This window comes from Rhipicephalus microplus, chromosome 4 (genome assembly GCF_043290135.1).
Source record: "Rhipicephalus microplus isolate Deutch F79 chromosome 4, USDA_Rmic, whole genome shotgun sequence".
NCBI classification, from domain to species: domain Eukaryota; kingdom Metazoa; phylum Arthropoda; class Arachnida; order Ixodida; family Ixodidae; genus Rhipicephalus; species Rhipicephalus microplus.
Genome location: NC_134703.1, coordinates 101507354 through 101513963, shown reverse-complemented (window position 1 = coordinate 101513963; position 6610 = coordinate 101507354).

Sequence of the window (6610 nt, the reverse complement as noted above, 5' to 3'; positions counted from 1 at the left end):
ATAGTACGAAACCTGGATAGTTTATCAAATGCTTTCTTCATGGTATTTTATTTTCAAAATCTTGAAACAGCACTTCACTCAAGATGTTAATTACGGTCAAAGTAGATGTAAATTGAAGAATATATGCAGACTGGGAGAGTCAGTTGGTATGAGTTATGAAAGAGCACTTAACACGTTGGGCAAAGGAACCAAATTAACCAGTGACATACTTCAGCACCATTTGTGTTACTTCTTGATGTCTGTTAAGCACTCTTTCAACATTTGGCATTTTTTTGACGAGTGGTATGAAGAGGTATGAAGAGGTACGTACTTACGCATAGCACAAGTACGTACGTGACTTCAAATTGAATATTAGGAATAGAGCTTCAATATGGTTCAATACCGATTGGTTGAGTTGGCAACCCACAACCGTATAAAGGAACCTGCTAGGTGCGCGTCCCTGCGTATATATATTTTCGCTCAACGCCAGACATTCACCGCCCGCTGGAAACAAAGAACCACATAACACTGAAGAAGAGCCTGTATGTTTACTCTCTCTCTCTCTCTCTCTCTCTCCGTTTTCTTTCTGTTTCATTAGACGTCACTACTTTTGTCATGAACTGCACAGTACTCCTAAGTGTTCGCAAAGTTTTCACAATCATCACCATCACCATTTTGTTTATCTATATTTCTTTATTCAGGCCCCCGCCCTCCCGGTCACGTGGTCTGCGTGACGGCGTAGGGTAGTCAAAGATAGCTTCGCCATAAAGCAAAGTGTTTGTGCTAGAAATCACTTTCACAGGCACGCAAGCGTTCTCGAAGGTAGCATACAAACACGCGTAGAGAGGCCGACGACGACATGTTCTCCCTGATAAATGGAAAGAAGCTCCCTAGTTTCACGCGCCGTCAGTTCCGGACACCGCCCGTGACCTCAGCGGCGTTCTACAGGCTGCTTCAAGCCCACACAAAAACCCGGAACGAACGCGGCTTCGCGGAATCGGACGTGCGCGTGCAAACGGTCGTTTGTATTACTACGCCTTTCTATTTTTTTTTTTGCGTTGTGACGGTGCCCTCGAGAAAACGGCGGCGCAGGCGTAATAACAAATGGCTGTCACCTGAACATCAATCTCTTCTTGTCACCCACCTGCCGTACTGTGATTTTTATCGCCGGAACATATGTATGCGTTATTCTGTCGTTCTTCATTTTCCCAATCGTTTCCAAGTGCCCTCGAGTACTTCAACGAGGGTTGTCTCTGAAGCGGGTATATATATATATATATATATATATATATATATATATATATATATATATATATATATATATATATATATATATATATCAAACGCGTTACTCGAAGGTCGCAGGTTCGGTTCGTGCTCACGGCAAGTTATTTTTTTACCCACTTTTATTTCTTCACATTTACCTTACAATTCGGTCTAATAACCTCCCCTAAACTTTCCTTGGTATTATTTTCTGTTAGATTTCAATATTACTGTGTCAAAACACGGAAAAAACATGCCCTTGAGTATACACTTCTTTACTATATATATATATATATATATATATATATATATATATATATATATATATATATATATATATATATATATATATATATATATATAAGATTTAACTGACAATGCCAAGGAAAGTATAGGGGAAGTTATTAGTTACTACGCCAATTGTAATGTAAAGGTCAAGAAAGAAAAGTGATTGAAAAGATACCTTGCCGTGGGCAGGATTTTAACCTGTGACCTTCGAATAAGGAATAGCATTATTCGAAGGTCGCAGTACGAAAGTATACTGGGAACCATGTCATGTCGTCATAAGCAAAAATTAGCTTTCCGGAGTAGACCATTTTTTTTTAGTGGACAACATGTTTTTTCTCTGATGTCCATTTTACTCCGGCCCAACAGAATTGAGCCACTAATAATTGATTGATATGTGGGGTTTAACGTCCCAAAACCACCATATGATTATGATAGACGCCGTAGTGGAGGGCTCCGGAAATTTTGACCACCTGGGGTTCCTTAACGTGCACCCAAATCTGAGCACACGGGCCTACAACATTTCCGCCTCCATCGGAAATGCAGCCGCCGCCGCCGGGATACGAACCCGCGCCCTGCGGGTCAGCAGCCGAGTACATTAGCCACTAGACCACCGCGGTGGGGCGAGCCACTAATAAGTAAATCAACAAAGTAAATGTAGGTCCAACTTGTCGCACTGTGATTTCAGTCTCTCCCATAGCTCTCGACTTTTTCAGCCACGTTACGGAACGTGGACATATTTTCACTGACCAATATCGAGCCTTCCTGCACCACGACAAAGCTTTGGGCGGCCCACATGTATTTTAGATCGAGGGCTCACTCGTCGTTTGCTAACGCAATGGGGCACAGCAGCCCGTAATGTCGACGATCAGCGATTTCGAGTACGTCGGCCTCTCAAGCCAGCAATTTTGTCGTCATCGCATCTACACTCTACCATGACACTATTTTCGGATCCTCTAAATTGGCCCACCCTCTGTCGGCTATACATCGGGCTTCTATTGATGACTATGCTTTACCTGCCACTTCACTTGTGCACAGATGTGCCGGAGCGAATGTATGTGCATCGGTGTATACAAGCAGACAGAAGAGCGAAGGGGGAGTATATAGGGGGAGTGTTTCTGATCCCAGTTTCCAATGCGTGCCTGGGCACACGAATCCGTACCTTCGAAGTGCGCTCTCGCACGCTGTTCTGTCTGGACGTCGTGATCGTCGTTTCCAGTCGACCTCTTTGCCGCTTAGGGAATCGGTAAACACGGATCTATATCGCTTATCGCGTGTTTTCCTGGGTACTCACTTCAAACAAGTAAATAAATGGAAGATAGGCAACTTTCACCCTCTATACAAAATGAGCTCCAACGTCGACAACGTCTACTTTTTTTGTTCTTGCTTTTCCACGCTTAGCGTGCACACAGTAGGCACGTGCCGTGCGCGCTAAGCGTGAAGAGAGAACAGATGGGAATCAAAGGGGGAAAATGCGGCATCGAAAATTCCTTTAGCCGCCCCCCAACCCTGTTATTTTATTGTGATTTCACCGCTCCCTCATTCGAACCAAACATACAGTACAGCGAAAGCGGAGTTTGCCCGTCAGCTTGAAAGACGTATTGAGAAAGCAGCGTGAAGTTGCTCACGCTTTCGTAACACTAAATGCTATGCCGCGATCGTTGCCATAAGTCAAAGTTATAATAATAATAATAATAATAATAATAATAATAATAATAATAATAATAATAATAATAATAATAATAATAATAATAATAATAATAATAATAATAATAATAATATAATAATTCATTTTGTTATTTCAAATATTACTAGCACAGTGGTCGATTTCAAGACAATGTCTTTGACCTCTGTCTGTTAAACAATCAACCTGCTGAACTTTCACGCTCTGACATCTTTCTTCTTCGTCCTCACAAATTCCATGCACCGCTAAGTGTAAGACTATCTGTATGTGCTCAAACAACGAGCTCCAGTAGTCATTTTAACCCATCACCGAAATTCTCTTCTAAGAGAGGCGACTACACGTGATTTTATCATATACTTGTCAGCAATTGACTAGTCACCGGGGACTGACAAACCAAATGTTGATGGACAATTTCAGGAGTTTACGGAGCTTGTGTTAAGTAGCATGCGTAAGTTTATTCCGAATATACACTTAAACATCGTCAATGTCCCCACTGGTTCTCCTCTGAACTTTTGAAATCACTGAAGTATGAAGATTGCGCGCACAGGAAGGCTAAATACTCTCCATTAAGCGAGTGGAAGGAAGAGTCTTTCAGAAGTCTCTCTAAACGCCTATATAGATGGGACCACGGTTAATATTTTGCATTATTAGAAATAAATCTTTCTGACTGGCCAGCTTACTTTTTGTAAGCATGTACGCAGACGGACTAGCAACACTGGGGAGCCTTTCAGGCTACTGGACTTTGCCGTTGTTGACTGTTTCGCCACCCATTATTTATCCGTTGTATAAGACATCTCATTTTAGGACTCAAATAGGACAACAGCACAAGGCAATAAGCTAATCTAATTGTCTATTGCTGGGTGAAAAGCTCATCTGTTCATGAATTAGGTGCTTAAAACTGCCCTTATCGTATAGACCAGATGGCATCTCCTCCGCCATACTAAATGGTTATGGTAGTATATAACGGCTGTCGCTTGCTGCAGTGAGATCTGCGTTCTTTCTCTGAATGGAGTCATAACAATAACATTTTCCTGAGTACCTCAAAGACAAAGTTCATCAGTATATCTCGCAAAACATTCATCGTGTCACTATACTCTGGCAGTACCGTGTCGGTATGTAAGGTTTTTGAGTTCAGTGCCATGAGTTGGTGTTCTTTTTTATTACGATGCTAATTTTTTTCAGCTTACACTAAACGTATTGTCACGAGAGGCCTTCGTTCTTTTGGCTGTATTTGCAGAATCTCTCAAGAATTCAGTTCTCCTACAGCCTTCCAGTAATAGTAAGCTCAACTAATAGTAAGTAATAGTTTCTCAACTTGAATATGCATCTGTGATCCGGAATGGCATCGCTCAACCTGGCAGTGACGCCATTGAGTCAGTCCAGAAAAAATTCATAAGCATTTACTACCATCCTTTCGCTAGAAATGACTCTGGATCTCGTTCTAACACTGCCAATTTATTATCATTCACATCCCTTCACTGCTGATGAAATCTCGTTGACCTCTTATTTATTTACAAACTATAGTTTCCGGTATGATATCCCGCCCTTTGCTTCTCAGTTGTGTGAATTTTCGGATTCCGCGTCAGTTAACCAGAAAGAATCGACCATTTCATGTACCTCCCAACTTCTTTTAACGCTTTTGTCTGCTTCTCTCTGCGATGCCTGTCATTGCGAAGAGACGCTACACCACATCCTGTGTGACTGTCCATTGTATGAAATCCAGAGACAGTCACTGGCGTCTGCTTTTGCGCGCATCGACAACAGCCAAATGACTGTGGACACTATTCTGTGGAGTGCCCGAGAGAAGACACTGCAACAGAAGGCGACGAAAGCTCTGTTGAAATTCCTACGCGACACCGACTTGAACAAGCGACTGTAACAGCAATGTCACACACCGCGAAAGACAAGACTGGACTATGACTGAGTGTGCGCGCATGTGCTGCCAAATGTGCTGTTTCTATCCTCCCTCTCTGCTCTCTTTCATCTCTCCCATCCCTCCCCCATGCGCAGGGTAGCAAACCGGCTGCCTATAGGCCGGTTAACCTCCTTGCCTTTCTTTTCCCTCTATTTTCCTTCATTCCTTTGTCTGCTTGGCAAAATGCTTGCGACTACCGATCTGCCAATTCCTTACTATTTTTGTCTGTACCACTAGATATCTGCCTCGTTCTGGAACCAATGCAAGTATAAACGTTCCCGCGCCCTCGCCGTGAATGGCGGTGGCCGTGGCGGCATTCTCCAGAGAGCGTGTGGCAGCTTGGGCTAGTTGGTATGGCACGACGATAGTTTTAGCGCGAAAACAAAACGACGACACAGAGACAAGAAGGCCACGAAAGACACGACGACACGTGTCTTTCGTGTCCTTCTTGTCTCTGTGTCGCCGTTTTGTTTTTGCGCTATAACTATCGTCACTTCAGAGAGTGCTATGGAGTTCGCAGCGCCACGGACAGCGACGAAACCAGTGTCTACTCGCTCAGCAGTGAGGAACGGTCTGAGGACGACTTTAAACTCGCACAAAGACGTAAGGCGAAGCACAGAAACACCGGCTCCTCCCTCACTTCAGGCAAGTATATCGTGATAACTACTCAGAAGAGCAGTTAGTAGGATTATTTTTGTACCAGTGCTTGCTACCGATAACTTGAGACGACTCAACGTACAATCGGTCTCGATGATTCTCGAGGCGGCGGTGGCAAACAAAGTAAGGAACATGAGACTCAACTCACGAAAGAAATGTTCTTGCTATCGACGTTACACGCGAGACTGCACTCTGCACACTGAGCAAAGTTACGGCATTGGACGGCATAATAGTTCACTCGTACATCCCATTGAGCACTGGTACCAGTACTGGTGTCATATACATTGTCGACATCTCTGTTTCAACACAGACTTGACCATTCTTGTGAAATCACTGGTTGATGGCATCGAAATCATACATGTGTCTCACATGGGCACATCTCGCTGTATAAAACTAACATTCAAGAGAGAATCTCTGCCCTCGCATGTCAAAGTGGGCAACTTTCGGCATCTTGTGGGACCATTCATTCCAAGGCCACTTCAATGCCGCAAATTTTTGAGGTTTGGACACGTGAGTGCCGTGTGTCAGAGCACCATAATTTGCTCGCGCCGCACCGAATCACACGCTACAAACTCCGTGCGCCGCCACGGTACTCAAGTGCCGCAATCGCCTCGGGTCCCACGACACTTCGTCAAAGGACTGCCCCGAGAAACAGAAAGAAAAGGACATTCTTAAGCAGACGATGCGAGACCGGTCGTCTTGTCGGGAAGCTGTTGCTGTCGTCAGAATGCGGAGCTCCCGACGCCGTAGTGGTTCAGGGGACTCTGTGACACGTAGTTCACGGGTGACATGACCTCCTTTGATTCCTAGACCATACGTGTCCACGT